The sequence below is a fragment of the Eurosta solidaginis genome, chromosome 1, assembly GCF_040869045.1.
Source record: "Eurosta solidaginis isolate ZX-2024a chromosome 1, ASM4086904v1, whole genome shotgun sequence".
Lineage (NCBI taxonomy): Eukaryota > Metazoa > Arthropoda > Insecta > Diptera > Tephritidae > Eurosta > Eurosta solidaginis.
In genome coordinates, this window is record NC_090319.1 from 56,031,297 (window position 1) to 56,048,302 (window position 17,006).

At 40.3% G+C, this 17,006-nt stretch overlaps 1 protein-coding gene across 3 annotated transcripts in view; it reads right to left on the reverse strand.

Annotated features, from left to right (window-relative positions):
• Positions 1-17,006, reverse strand: part of Csk (C-terminal Src kinase) — a 130,120-nt gene that overhangs the window by 24,425 nt on the left and 88,689 nt on the right. The gene's annotated exons all lie outside the window — the stretch shown is intronic.

Consider the following 17,006-nt stretch of genomic DNA (forward strand, 5'->3'; position numbering starts at 1 on the left):
CGCCTACTATGTCGAAGGTCCTGTGTTCAAGTCCCGCACAAAGCAACATCGAAAATTTACCAAAAATGTTTATTGATATTAGAGAAAAATTGCAAAGTTTACAAAGGGCGATGGTTGTTGTTGTTGTTGTAGCGATAAGGTTACTCCCCGAAGGCTTTGGGGAGTGTTATCGATGTGATGGTCCTTTGCCGGATACAGATCCGGTACGCTCTGGTAACACAGCACCATTAAGGAGCTAGCCCGACCATCTCGGGAACAATTTATATGGCCACATTAAACCTTCAGGCCATCCCTCCCACCCCACCCCCAAGTTACATGAGGAGCTTGGGGTCGCCAAAGCCTCGTCTGTTAGTGAAACAGGATTCGCCGCTGATAGGTGAGGTTGACAATTGGGTTTGGAGAAGCTATATATTGTATATATTGCGCTGGCAACTTGAAGGGTTACGCTACACAGCCCCTTGAATCTGGTATTTTAGCCACTGGGGTAAGGGCGATGGTTACTAGGACATGTTTCTGAATTCCACTTCCTTATCAGCTAGCTTCTCGGGAGCTGAGTATTGAACTCGAAATTTCCAACATTCATACTTTATACTAGTGTAAAGGCAGATGCCTTTAACCCCTCAGCCATATGAATGCCCCGCTGCTCGCTTTGCAATTGGTCTCTAAGTATTGCTTTTTTGTTGCTATTCCTTTATTCACAATTGAGGTGTATACTAATTCTATATGCTATTTAATCCTAATTGTGTGGAATATTTATAGGCGCGCTTAAGAGCTTAGTAACATCGGATTTTTGTAGTAGTGTTTTGTAACCATCGCCGTTTTTAAACTTTACAATTTTTCTCTAATATCATCCCTCGGCAGTGAATTGGCAAACACTTCGAGTGTATTTCTACCATGAAAATCTGTTCAGTGAAAATTCGTTTGCTTTGCAGGTGCAGTTCGGAGTCGGAGTAAAATATGTATGTCCGGTCCCGCCAATTGGTAGAAAAATTAAAAGGAGCACGACGCAAATTTTAAGAGAAGCTCGGCCTAAAAATCTTTTCGAGTCGTGTTTTTTAAAATTGGTTCATTTCAATAGCTGGGCAGTACTTGAACAGTATTTTATTCAATTTATTTGCCATTAGGCACGCAAATAATCTGAAATACAATAACAATTCCAAAAATACTTGAGCACTACAAACACATAGCCAAAATACCTAAAATCAGGGATCATAACATAAAAAATTGCGAGAAATAAAGTCTATCCGAATTGAAGCCGCAGGCTACGTTGGCTTAGGTTGAACTGGCCAGCAAATACTAGAAGATTTCTATGACCTATAACGTTTGCTACTCCTACATCAGATAGCTGTGTCACTCCTAATAGCTCGAATCTGAGCCTGGCGAGCGCAGGGCATGAGTACAAAACATGCTCGATCGTTTCCTCCTTCAACCTGACGCCAGAAGGCAGTGTCAGAATACTCGTCAAGATCATACAATTCTCTCCTTTTAATGATAAGAGTAACTTTGTTAGCCTAAAATAGTAAAACCTGCACATGATATTCTACACTTGGCTGCCGCGCGTTTGGGTCTACGCCTTTCTTGATTGGTCGGTCATGTGCAACTCTCACCTAATCTTATTGGGGCGTCTACGGTACAAGGTTCGAGCGATGTGCTTTGTTTAGCTAGCTCATCCGCTTTTTCATTTCCATCTACTTCCACATACTCAAGGATCCAGTATAGATATATATTTCTCCCTATCTCGATTCCTTCTAGGGATTGCTTACGCTCTAACACACTTTTAGATGTTGTGCTATGAGATATTATAGCCTTAATTGCTGCTTGGCTGTCAATGTGAAAATTGATGCGGCTTCAGTTTAAGCAATTTTTCTACAGTGTTCCTACTATTTTAGTCCGTTTTGTTGCGATTGTGATGTACGCTCTCTTTTGTGTGGCCTTCCACCAAATAAGGACTCCATCGTATATGATGGGTCTTCACAACCGCAATATATATCCAATGACAGAGAGGGAGATAGACCCCACGTACACCCCAACATTCTTTTACATGCATAAAATGCTGACGAGGCCTTTACTCTTTTCACCACGTTGAGCTTCCCGCTAGAATGACTACTTCCATCAAACCCCACAACCTTTTAAGTTTATGATTTACTATCCCGTTTCGGCAGTGGGTATATACTGAAAGAAAAAAAACTTGTAAAATCTACTGAATTACGGGTTGATTCGGCTAAAATTTCTATAAATTTGTATCTATTGCAAATAGCTGTTGAATCAATTTCTCAAATTTTTTTTATACTCAGCGTGCTTTGCACACAGAGTATATTAACTTTGATTGGATAACGGTTGGTTGTACCGGTATAAAGGAATCGAGATAGATATAGACTTATATATATCAAAAATATTAAGCTTGGAAAAAATTTGATTGAGCCATGTCCGTCCGTCCGTCCATGCGTTAGCACGATAAATTGCGTAAATATTGAGATATATTCACCAAATTTGGAACACGAATCTGGACCCAGAATAGATTGGTATTGAAAATGAGCGAAATCGGATGATAACCACGCCCACTTTATATATATATAACATTTTGGAAAACACAAAAACCTGACTATTTAGTAAATAATATACCTAGAATGTTGAAATTTGGCATGTGTACTGATATTGAGACTCTTGATAAAAATTTGGAAAATTTGTTTAAAATGGGCGTGGCACAGCCCACTTGTGATAAAATAAGTTTTACAAATATTATTAATCATAAATCAAAAACCGTTAAACCTATCGTAACAAAATTCGGCAGAGCGGTTGCCTTTACTAAAAGGAATGCTTTGAAGAAAAATTAACAAAATCGGTTAAGGACCACGCCCACTTTTATATAAAAGATTTTTAAAAGGGTCGTGGACAAATAAAATAAGCTAGATCTTTGCGAAAAAGAGCTTTATATGGTATTTCATTTCCCCAAGTTGATTTATAACAATAAATAGGAAGAACTTCAAATAAACAAGTAAGGAAGGCTAAGTTCGGGTGTAACCGAACATTACATACTCAGCTGAGAGCTTTGGAGACAAAATAAGGGAAAATCACCATTTAGCAAAATGAACCTAGGGTAACCCTGGAATGTGTTTGTATGACATGTGTATCAAATGAAAGGTGTTAGTTCTATAGGTGGACGCCTTAGTTGTATATGTGAAGGCGTTTTCGAGATATCGGCCAAAATGTGGACCAGGGTGACCCAGAACATCATCTGTCGGGTACCGCTAATTTATTTATATATGTCATACCACGAACAGTATTCCTGCCAAGATTCCAAGGGCTTTTGATTTCGCCCTGCAGAACTTTTTCATTTTCTTCTACTTAATATGGTAGGTGTCACACCCATTTTACAAAGTTTTTTCGTAAGTTATATTTTGCGTCAATAAACCAATCCAATCACCATGTTTCATCTCTTTTTCCATATTTGGTACAGAATTATGGCATTTTTTAAATTTTTCGTAATTTTCGATATCGGAAAAGTGGGCGTGGTCATAGTCGGATTTCGGCCATATTTTATACCAAGATAAAGTGACTTCAGATAAGTACGTGAACTAAGTTCAGTAAAGATATGTCAATTTTTGCTCAAGTTATCGTATTAACGGCCGAGCGGAAGGACAGACGGTCGACTGTGTATAAAAACTGGGCGTGGCTTCAACCGATTTCGCCCATTTTCACAGAAAACAGTTACTGTCATAGAATCTATGCACCTACCAAATTTCACAAGGATTGGTAAATTTTTGTTCGACTTATGGCATTAAAAGTATTCTAGACGAATTAATTGAAAAAGGGCGGAGTTACGCCCATTTTGAAATTTTCTTTTATCTTTGTATTTTGTTACACCATATCATTACTGGAGTCGAATGTTGACATAATTTACCTTTATACTGTAAAGATATTAAATTTTTTGTTAAAATTTGACTAAAAAAAATTTTTTTTTAAAAGTGGGTGTGTTCGTCACCCGTATTCGCTAATTTTTATTTAGCACACATATAGTAACAGGAGTAACGTGCCTACCAAATTTCATCATGATATCTTCAACGACTGCCAAATTATAGCCTTCTTTTAAATGTGGGCGGTGCCACGCCCATTGTCCAAAATTTTTCTAATTTTCTATTTTGCGTCATAAGGTCAACGTACCTACCAAGTTTCATCGCTTTATCCGTCTTTGGTAATGAATTATCGTACTTTTTGGGTTTTTCGAAATTTTCGATATCAAAAAAGTGGGCGTGGTTGTAGTCCGATTTCGTTCATTTTAAATAGCGATCTGAGATGAGCGCCCAGTTTCATCAAGATACCTCAAAATTTACTCAAGTTATCGTGTTTACAGACGGACGGACGGACGGACATGGCTAAATGAATTTCTTTTGTCACCCAGATCATTTTGATATAATATCTATCTCGATTAGTTTATGCCGTTACGGATTAGCGTTATGCGAACAAAGTTAATATACTCTGTGAGCTCTGCTCAGCTGAGTATAAAAAAATGTGCGTGGCACCTCCCATTTTATGGCTAAGCAATTTTCTATGTTTCGGGAACCATAACTCGAAGAAAAATTAACGGATCGTAATAAAATGGGTACACACATTTTCCCTATAGCAGAAAATATTTCTAGTAAAAATGGACGGGATCGGGTAAAGACCACGGCAAATTAGATATAAAACAAGTTTAAAGGGGTCGTAGACTAGAATAATAAGCTATAACTTAGCAAGAAATAGTTTTGAATAAATGATATTTCACTTATCAAGTTTTATTGTAAGAGGAAATGGGGAGAAATTTTTTTTAAACGGGCGGTGCCACGTGTTATGTAGAAAAGTAATTTATCTGAAATGAAATGTACAATTGAAGCTCACGCTGAGTATATAATGTTCGGTTACACCCTAACTTAGACACCTTTACTTGTTTTATTCTGAATTGACGCTCAAGTCAAATCAACAAAAAAGTTTCATCATACGTAAATGAGCTAGAGTTAACCTTACAATTGTTACTGCCACCTTAAGAATACCAATAAAAACTGTTAAAATAACAGATTTCCGTTAGCATTATAATAACAGACTGCGGATATGACAGATTTCTTTGGTTCATGGTTATAAAATTAAAGCGCCGTGAGCGTAAGTTTCTTTTTAAAATTAGCTAATGCGCTTTCATAATAATGACAGTTGTTGGCTGTTCAAATGACCAACGAAGTCAAGTCTTTTAACAGAAAAATCATTGAAATTGATTAAGAATCTGTAATTTTTACAGAATATTGTTAAATTGAGACCAAGAGTTTCGCTTCTCTTGAAAATACTTAAGAAATTGGTTATATTGATACAACCTCGGTTGAATTAACTATAAATAAATAAACTACAAGTCCGCTTTGTTGATTTTACTAGTCACATTTCTTTAAAATTTGTTATCTTCGGTTCCTGTTCAAAATACGAGTAAACGACACTCTCAGTTGCCAGTATCAGAAACGTTGCATAGCTTTATATGTGTAAAACAGCAGAGTGAGTCCGATTGAGCTCAATGGCGAAGATGCAAAAAAAAAAATTTTTTTTCATAATAAAATAGAAACTATATTGTGACGAATATTATGATCACTAAGTCATACTACCATCACTAAGCCGATACCAAGCAGCCACTAGTATGTACGTAAACAAAGCAATCATCATGTACACACATACATACAAGGCAGCAGAGAAATACTCACAAACGCATGTCATCATCAGCCGAAGTAGTGCTCACATATACACACGCATATGGATACAAACTACAAATATACATATATATAGCTGGTAAACAAGCATGAAGTTCACGAAATTACAAGACCTTAGGAGAAATGGGTGAACGAGGAAACCGAGAGTATAAAAGCAGTACATGCTGAGGCATGACTAAGCAGTTTGATTTAACCACGCAATTAGTGAAGTATAAGTGTTATTGTGAAGTACTCTCAAAGTAGTCTAATAAAGACCATTTTGCATTATTGAACATTGGACTGATTTATTCAACTGTTTAGCGATTCGAACATCAGCAGAAGGTTTCAAATAAGCGGAAAATCCCTAATTTGTTCAATTCAATCTTTTGTGAAATTTTTATATTACTGCTCTATATTCAATATGAAGACGCACGTCAAGGTCATAATAATCACTGTAGGAATGGTGTATTTCTGTTACTCTGTGGGCAAATTACATTTATTTTGAAAGCGTAGCTAAAGACATAAAAAGGGTCTTCCCTCCATGATCATAACTCGCTTCTTCTTCCTCTCCCCCTTCGCCTTACATTTATCTTTTCTATTCCTCTTCTCCGTGGAATAGGCCGCCAAGGTGTGGTGTTAGCGTACTCCGCCTATCACACCGAAGATCCTGGGTTCACGCCACATGCAAAGCAACATCAAAATTTTAGAAACAAGTTTATTCAATTAGAATAAAATTTTTCTAAGCGTGGTCGCCCCTCGGTAGTGTTTGGCAAGCACTGGGAGTGTATTGCTGCCATGGAAAGCACTCAGTGAAAACTCATCTCCTTGCAGATACCGTTTGGTGTCGGCATAAAACAAGTAGGTCCACTGGAAGAGGCTCGGCCTAAAATCTCTTCGGAGGTTATCGCACCTTACAATTTTTCTTTTCTATTCCTCGCCTCTCCAACTCACATCCACTCCTTCCTTCGTCATTCATCTTTTCGTTCACTTCGTACTTCTTTCCCTCTCTCCCCTGCTTCCACTCCTGCTCCCGCCCCTGCATTTTTTCTACACAAAAAAAAAATCATAAAATAATAAAGACAAAGATATACCTCGCCCCATACCAATGAGGTACCAGAACTTATAGCAAACTCCGCTCAGCCGCCCCAAGTAGAGACTGGAGCCTTGACTTCGGAAACATGGGACACGAACACAAAACGTGCTCAAACCTTTCTTTCTACCTCCTACATCTACTGTTCCTCACGAGGCCTAACTTTTAAGCATGTGACGTGAGCATTATTATCTTTTGAGTTATGTATGAGCAACTTTGTGAGTCTAACGTCGTAGGATTTGCACATGATCGTAGAAATTTTACAGACCCACGCTTCTGTCCACGCCTTTTCTGCTTGATGGACCATAAAAGCAACTCCTGTCTCCTTTTGATTTCCTCAAACGGATTGGCACATATACCGTCGATTAATCGAGTGCTGCACCCGAGTTTGCCAACTTATCGGTATTTTCGTTACCGTCTAATCGCTTATTTCATAGATTTGAATACATTTCACCATTTCACAGAAAACTAAAACCTACTTGGCTTTAAAATTTTGCCTACTTTTTCTATTGATCGACCCCACTGTACAGCACATCATTTGCGCATTAGTGAAGTGATAATAAAATTTCAAGTTCAAATTCGAATTCTGTGCGGTTTTGTTATGCTGTTGTTGTTCGTGTTAAAAGCTTTGATTACTGTTTCCTTTATTTATCACTACATCTATACTCAGCGTACAACAACTATGAACAACAAAATGTACTAATATTTGGACAGATTAGCCACTAATCAATTTTTTTTTTTTCAGATAACAATTTGTGCAAGCAATAAAAACAACTGTTCGCTGTAGTATTGTGGATAGTGTGCTAGCCTAACATGGCGCAGGTCCCAGGTTCAAGTCCCAACGTAGGTAATTTTCATATAAAACCTTCGCTGGGTATAAAAAAAACTATCCATATTGGTATTTTTTTATTTAGTTTCAGTTTTGTTTATTAGGTTAGGTTAGGTGGTAGCTGCCCTAATAAGGGAAGCTCACTTGGACAATATGAAGGTCCGTTGTGATACCACATGCAATAAAATAACGACGACGTAGATATGTATAGCTACTTAGAGAATCGTTGGGTAGAAACGATAAAGCTCCAAATGATACCCATCTCAACTTTGGATAAATCCGCGGGAGATCCAAGTGAGTCGCCACCGAAGTACTTTCGCCTAGCTTTGGCAAAGCTAGGCAATCAAGCATAAAGTGATTTGGTGATTCCACCTCATCATCCTCCATACAACTGCAGCAGGATGAACTTTCCAGTATATTGAGACGTGCCAGATGAATGCCCATGGGACAGTGCCCTGTCAAAACCCCAACGACCATAGATAGGTGAGCATTAGTGAACCCAATTATTTCAGCAGACCTCCTGCCATCCACTTTCGGCCAGAAAGATCTTGCTACCCTGCAAGAGGTGGTGTCCGCCCAACGTTTGCTGAGCTGACTCGAAGCCCTGCTATGGAGGAGCAATCCACAGGTGGCCAGCGGAATCCCGAAATCCCTACAGCCATCTTCATCCAGTTCAGTTGTACCGATGCGGGCTAAGAGATCCGCTTGACAGTTACCCGGGATATCACTATGGCCCGGGGCCCAGATAATCTTAATTGTAAAATAATTCGATGCAATCGCAAGCGAGGTCAGGCACTCCCAGACCAACCTCAATCCCACTGTAGTTGAGCTCAAGGCCTTGATAGCCGCTTGGCTATCAGAGCATATGCTAAATTCCCTAACCGTAGTAGCACTGGATAGCATTTCATCCACCGCATCCTTAATCGCAGCAACTTCCGCTTGGAATACACTGCAGTGATTAGCCAACTTAAACTTGCGGCTTACATTTATCTCTTGACAAAAGACCCCCCACCGAACTTACCGTCCAAATTCGACCCATCCGTGAACAAGTTAACCGGTCCCATGCCCCAGATAATTCCTCTTCCCCAATCCTCTCTCGGTGGAATGACTGGGGTGAAGGTTGTATAGGGAGCAGTTATCGGCATATAATAGTCAGTTCTGTCCGGGATATATCGAAACTGGTAAGAAGACTACAGTGTCGGAAGTCAGAAAGCCCATAGCCCATATCACGAAGCCTGACTAACGACCAGGCCGCGGTTAAAATTATTGCGGTAGTTGAAAATTTATTTACCTTACTGATTAGCTCTGCTTGTAGCATGTATAATAAATACATAAGCTACAATCTTTGGGCATTGAGTTGCAAAAAATAACCGGTTTAGTAGCGAAATGGACAGTATTGAGGTAACGCAATTTAAAAATACGAAGACCAAGTCTTCTCTCACTTCACTCTTTCAGCTTAGTGGATATTTTCTAACTTCCTCTGCTACCAAATATGGGTATCGATGTTAATACACACGTTCTTGGCTGGAACGTCTACTTTTACTCGCATAACACCACCCAGGGTCATTAAATGTTAATTTCTAGAATTTGCGTCTAGTAAGAGAAGATAGCAGGAAAGGCATGGACAGTAACGCGGGGTTTCAAAGTTTCTAAGATCATGTACAAATCCTATTACGCTAGACTCATAAAGTTGCCTTATATCTCTAAAGAGAGAAGGCTTAAGGCTCACGATGGGCATACTAACTGAACACTGCCATCTGGCGTGACATGCATATAAGTTGGGCTTCGGCAGTAACAGCGGATGTAGGAAGTGCGAGCTGCAGGAAGAAACAGTTGCACACGTTTTGTGTTCGTGTGCTGCGCTCCAGTTACTAGGGGCGGTAGAGTTGCTATATTTCGAGGCAGCAATTAAGCTAGGTCTTAAAAAACTTCTAGTATTTGCGAAATGGACGGAGTTATTCTATAACATAAGTCCTGGTACCTAATTTGGTTTTTCTGTTTGGTCGCCAAACAAATTCTGGTAAGAGTATGGACACATTCAGTCGCGGTTTATAGATGATGTAGAGGAAGATTCAAAAAGCATGGTAGTGATCAACTATCGCAATATTGCTATGGCCCTGGATACATGGAAGAGAACTGTGGAGAAAGCCAAAGCTCAGAAAAACCTGTATTTCATAGTTTCATATCCATATCCATCAATAGTAACATGCCGCTAAATCACCGATTATTTCTTTAATGATAGCAAGTACATACTTCGCTCTGTGTTTTCCTTCAACGTAACACCCCCTTTTCTTGCCTTTATATCTAAACCTGAGAGAGCAGAACTTTTGGTGCGGTTACAAAGGACCATTGTCAGAGAAATTAAATGTTAGGCAATCGCCTGAAGCTGAAGCTTCGTTAAGTTTTGAATGAATCGGAGAGGTCCTTCACAATCCTTACGATGATGATGAAAGGATTAAAGTCATTTGGCAAAGCTTTACAAGGTAAGAAGAAAAATAAAATTTAGACATAAGTAGCGCTGTCAAAAGCTACTTTGGACTCGACAACAAGATGGCGCGTGTCGACTTTTTTATCGAGAGTGCTTTCATATATTAAGGGTATGGCAAAAATCTGGTCGATAGTAGATTTAGCAGGACTAACGCCGTACTGAGTAGGTCAATTTAGTAGACAACATCACCTCTCTTTTGTTCTTAAATTCCAATCTGAAGGTATGCGCTTAGTAAGGTGAAAATTCTGAACGGGAAGTTTCAGTTGAATGTCATAAACCAAGCGATGCCAGCAGACAACTGCTTGACGCAGTACCGCATCCCATGAGAATACCACAGCAAGTACTATGAGATCTGCAATTTAAAATACTCAGTCGTTTATCTTAAGGAGCAGGCCGAAAACGTGCTTGTCTGGAGGGGAACACTTTAAAACAACAACAACTCGCCTCACTTCTGTATGATATACATGCATGATATACATGCATGATATGCATGCAAACTATGACTAATCTAAAGCTGGACCCGTATCACAGCAGATAAAAGTGAAATTACTCAAATGACAAGCCGAATAAATTTTAACTCACGTCGTTATGATATATTACAACAATAATAAAGCAGATGGAATCTCGGTAAAATATAGTGTGAAAAGGTTAACCTCTGTCATCCACTTTTTATACTCAGCTGAGCAGAGCTCACAGAGTATATTAATTTTGTTCGCATAACGGTATCCCGTGACGGCATAAACTAATCGAGATAGATATAGACTTGTATATATCAAAATGATCTAGGCGAAAAAAGAAATTCATTTAGCCATGTTTGTCCGTCTGTCCGTTAACACGATAACTTGAGTAAATTTTGAGGTATCTTAATAAAATTTGGTGTGTAAGTTCCTGGGCACTCATCTCAGATCGCTATTTAAAATGAACGAAATCGCACCATAACCACGCCCACTTTTTCGATATCGAAAATTTCGGAAAACCGAAAAAGTGCGATAATTCATTACCAAAGTCGGATAAAGCGATGAAACTTGGTACGTGGGTTCGGCTTATGACGCAGAATAGAAAATTAGTAAAATTTTGGACAATGGGCGTAGCACCGCCCACTTTTAAAAGAAGGTAATTTAAAAGTTTTTTAAGCTGTAACTTGGCAGTCGTTGAAGATATCATGATGAAATTTGGCAGGAACGTTACTCCTATTACTACATGTGTCCTATATAAAAATTAGCAAAATCGGACTACGAACACGCCCACTTTTTAAAAAAAATTGTTTAAAAGCCAAATTTTAACAAAAAATTTAATACCTTTTGTGTATATACATATGTAAATTATGTCAACATTCAACTCCAGTAATGATATGGTGCAACAAAATACAAAAAAAAAGAAAATTTAAAAATGGGCGTGGCTCCGCCCTTTTTCATTTAATTTATCTAGAATACTTTTAATGCCATAGGTCGAACAAAAATTTACCAATCCTTGTGAAATTTGGTAAGGGCATAGCTTCTATGACGATAACTGTTTTCTGTGAAAATGGGCGAAATCGGTTGAAGCCACGCGTAGTTTTTTTATACACAGTCGACCGTCTGTCCTTCCTTTTGGCCGTTAACACGATAACTTGAGCAAAAATCGATATATCTTTACTAAAGTTGGTTCACGTACTTTTCTGTACTCACTTTATCTTGGTATTAAAAATGGGCGAAATCCGACTATGACCACGCCCACTTTTTCGATATCGAAAACATGGTGATTAGATTGGTAAAAGTTCTGCAGTGCAAAATCAAAAGCCCTTGGAATCATGGCAGGAATACTGTTCGTGGTATTATATATATAAATAAATTAGCGGTACCAGACAGATGATGTTCTAAGTCACCCTGGTCCACATTTTGATCGATATCTCGAAAACGCATTTACATATACAACTAAGGGCCACTCCCTTTTAAAACCCTCTTTAATACCTTTCATTGGATACTCTTGCCATAGAAACACATTCCAAGGTTGCCCTAGGTTCATTTTCCTACATGGCGATTTTCCCTTATTTGACAAAGGATGAAGGGAAATTGTTCTAAAAAACGTCACCCTTGGTCTACAATTTGGTCGATATTTCCCAAACGTATGTGATATGGAATTAAAAACCACTTATAAACCATCTACGAGACCAACGCAGCTATAATTATTATGTATACATGAAAAAGACAATTTAGTCTTCAAAGCTCACAGCTGAGTAAGTAATGTCAGTATGTAATGTTCGGTTACACCCGAACTTAGCCTTCCTTACTTGTTTTTAAATACGAATAGGAAATCGCACAACATACTTTGTCTGTAATAGTGACAGATTGCTATCTTGTTAACTTGTCCGAGCGCATGCGTCCAGCGTCAAGTTAAGTTCAAATGACGCTGACACTATCTTGCATGATTAATTGCATTTAACGAGTGAGTAAGCGCATTAAGGTGTCTGTACTTTGTTCTAGATTTTTTAATCGAATCAAATCGGACGTTCGGTTTATTTAACGTTGATTTGGTCTTAAAAACACAGTGTTTGCTCTGGGTGCCTTTCTAGACATCGAGGGGGCTTTTAACAATGTCTTACCGGGGGCAATCGAAAGAGCTCTGGTGGGTTTAGGAGTAGAGGCGGCTCTGGTTGAATTTATTAGCAAACTTCTATGGGAGGGGCCATAATTGAGAGGAAGGTGTGCAGGTGCACGCCACAGGGGGTGTTTTATCTTCTCTGCTTTGGGTTGTGGTAGCAACGAGCTTCTGGTGGAGCTGGAAGCCAATGGCTGTCGGGTAGTTGCCTATGCAGATGACCTCGCTATCCTAGTCAGAGGCAAATTTCTGGGCATCCTGCGCGATGTTGTGCAGGGCTACCTGGATACTGTGGCTAGGTGGGCTGAATCATGTGGATTGGCGGTCAACCCGGGAAAAACGGAATTTGTTCTTTTTACAAGGAGCTATAAGATGCCCGATGTCAGAACTCCCTCGATTGGAGGAGTACCGTTGTTACTTTATGATAGCGTTTAATATTTGGGCATTGTTTTGGACAAGAAACTGTTCTGGAGACCCAATGTGGAAGATAGGGCCAGGAAGGCCGCGGTTGCCTTGTACTGCTGCATGGGGGTTATCGGAAAGAGATGGGGACTCTCGCCAGGTGGTACACTGGCTTTATGACATGGTGATTATACCGATTCTGCTCTATGGGGTGCTGGTCTGGTGGAAAGCACTGGAAACGGCGAGCACCTCCAAAATGTTAGTGTCCGTGCAACGGACGGCGCTGATCGGTTTCAGTGCTCTCAGAACAACACCTATCTTGGCACTGAACGTCATGCTGAACATACATATATCCAGTAGATATTGCGGGAAAGGCGGCCGCGGCCCTGTTCTTAGTCAGGCTTCGTGATATGGGCTATGGGCTTTCTGACTTTGGACACTCTAGCCTTCTTACCAGATTCGAATTTATCCCGGACAGGACGGACTATTGTATGCCGATAACTGCTCCCTATACAACCTTCACTCCAGCCATTCCACCGAGAGAGGAGTGAGGAAGAGGAATTACCTGGGGCATGGGACCGGTTAAACGGATGGGTCGAAGTTGGATGGAAAGGTAGGTGGGGGGTCTTTTGTCAAGAGCTAAATGTAAGCAGCAAGTTTAAGTTGGCTGATCACTGCAGTGTATTCCAAGCGGAAGTTGCTGCGATTAAGGATGCGGTGGATGAAATGATATCCAGTGCTACGACGGTTAGGGAATTTAACATCTACTCTGATAGCCAAGCGGCTATCAAGGCCTTGAGATCAACTACAGTGCGATCGAGGGTGGGCTGGGAGTGTCTGACCTCGCTTGCGATTGCATCGAATTATTTTACAATTAAGATTATCTGGGTCCCGGGCCATAGTGATATCCCGGGTAACTTTAAAGCGGATATCTTAGCCCGCATCGGTACAACTGAACCGGATGAAGATGGCTGTAGGGATTTCGGGATTCCGCTGGCCACCTGTAGATTGCTCCTTCATAGCTGGGCCTCAAGTCAGCTCAGCAAACTTTGGGCGGACACCACCTCTTGCAGGGTAGTAAGCTCTTTCTGGCCGAAAGTGGATGGCAGGAAGTCTGCTGAAATAATTGGGTTCACTAAGGCTCACCTATCAATGGTCATTGGGGTTTTGTCAGGGTACTGTCCCATGTGTATCCATGCGGTACGGCTCAATATACTGGAAACTTAATCCTGCTGCAGCTGTATGGAGTATGATGAGGTGGAATCACCAAATCACTTTATGCTTGATTGGCCTGCTTTTGCCAGAACTAGGCGAAAGTACTTCGGGCGCGACATACTTGGATCTCCCGCGGATTTATCCAAAGTTGAGATCGGTATCATTTGGAGCTTTATCGTTTCTACCCAACGATTCTCTTAGTAGCTATATCTACGTCCCCTTTATTTAATTGCATGTGGTATCACAACGGACCTTCATGTTGTCCAAGTGAGCTCCCCTTATTAAGGCAGCTACCACCTAACCTAACCTAACCTGGTCTTTAAAACGGTTTTATTGAAGTAAGAATTCTACTTGTTAGAATCTACTACATCTTGGTCGTTTTTGCTTTATTTTCATAAAATTTTATGCAGGCTCACCATGGGCTTAGATGACCAAACTTTCTAACGGAGGCTGCAAGTTTAACGTGAGAGCGTGATCTTGTAAGACAGCAAAATTCTGCCGCTATAGGATGCTATGAGCAGTAAAGAAATGCGCGAACGCCTTCTACCGGCAATACGTAAGCATTCCTCGGTCAACAGACGCGCACATAAGCATAAACACAGCGTGTATCCTATTACCATCGCCGCCACAGAGGTTAAAGAAGCTACCGAACTTGCTAAACTATCTAGAGCAGTACACCCGAACGGAATTGCCATGCTAATGTTTGAAAAACTTGGCTATGAGGGATTAAAATACCTGGCGCTCGTCTTCAATCTGTCTCCGTCCACTTGAAATCGTACTGCTCCCTTATTTAACCGCAAACTTGCGACTTGCCAATCAAGCATGGCTTTCGAAAATTACATAGCACCACTACCGCGCTAAACGTCATCAACACACAAATAAATTGCGGACTGAACCAAGAACCCCATCATAGAGCAGTACTCGTAGCGCTAGTCTTATCAAAAAGTGAACTGCAAATTATCTGTAACATCAAAGCCCAGAAGAATTAAACAAGAGTTGCCGCAGTATGGTGTCCTCCCTACACTTTTATTTAACTGTTACATATCGAAGCTGCCTTCTCCACAAGAAAAAGTTACCATTGCGTCCTACGCCGATGACTGCACGATAAAGGCATAAAAGCCGATGACTGCACGGTCCTGGCCCATCCATTGACGAGCTTTGCTATAAAATTAACGAATATTTCCTTAGTCTTTCCAGTTTTTTTTTTACTTACAGCGTGGACGCGGTAAATGTCGATAATATTGGACATCCACGTCAATGGCATTACATTACCTGCTGTCCTAACCCCAACAATACTGGGTGTGATTTTAATTTTTGGCGAGCAGCCAGCCACAATTGTCCCTAAAGTTCAGAGCCGTAATAAAATCATCAAGTCCCTCGCTGGCAGAACTTAGGGAAAAGACAAAGAAACGCTCATGGTCACTTATAAAGCAGTTGGCCAGCCGCTTTTATGTTACACGCCTAAAAGAAACACAATGAAGGAAAGCGCCAGCCTGTCAAAACAGCGCGATCGGAACTGTCACGGGGTGTCTCCTTATGTCTTCAGAACATCATCCACATAGCGATGCGAAAATACTCCCCATAAACCATAAAGGAGAGGAATGAAATGCTGGGCAAACAGTTTGTGTTGAACAGCCAGACAACTGGGCATCCCAACAGACACCTGATTGAAGAGGCCCCGCCTTGGAAACTGGAGAAGTTATCTCCGTAAGCACTATAAAGAAACTCGCCACTCAAGGAGTCAGCCGTATGAAGAAGGAAGCACAAAAACGATCTCAGAGCGATCCACAAAAAGTCGCCACTTTACTATGGCAACAAACACCCGGAGTACCCCGTTGTCAAACCGAGATACCCTAAATTCGCAGCTGAAGAAAGCAGCTCCCCAGGGAGACGCGCGTCACTCTAGCCCAACTTCAATCTGGATACGTGTCCCCACAGACACCAACCACCTTTTCACTTGCAATGTGAAACCAACGCCTCTAACACCCATATATATTTGGCCCAGCTAAGTTGAAACTGCAAGTTTCCTCGGAATTTCCGTTAGAGGGTATTGCTTACAATTAGTGATTTATCGCACGTTATTGGATGGGGCGAATCACTCCTACAACAACAATATGCGTTGTGATATTCATATTAATTTCAACGAATATGCAAATTCTGTAAGCCGAAGCTGAGCGTTCGTGCAGTCTCTAATTTGTTAATTTTGAACGCAGACCGCTGCGCTGATGGCAGTTGTATAAATAGATCCTTTTGTGTGTTGAAAGCGTATAGCTAGGTAAGATCAGGAGTTTAATTAATCAAAAAACTGCGATTGCAGTTGAGTTATATTTCTCGTATGACTTTGTTAGGCAGCTATTTGTGCCCTAACCGCTTGTAATATCCGAACAGCTAAGTACTTTTGCAAATAAAATTCATATATCAATTAGTAGAATGTTTGCTAAGTGTTCCCTCATGCTTCGTATATAAAGAAAAGATAATGAGGAGCAACATCGAAGGAGATTATTGTTTGTTTACGCATTTGGAAATAACATATTGTAACGAATTTTGGGAAATTCCGCTTATTTGAAACCTTCTGCTAACGTTCGAATCGCTAAACTGTTGAATAAATCACTCCAATATTTCGTCTTGCAAAATGGTCTTTATTAGACTACTTTGGGAGTAGTACAACTATACTTCACAATTATACTCAATTCGCAACTGATAGCG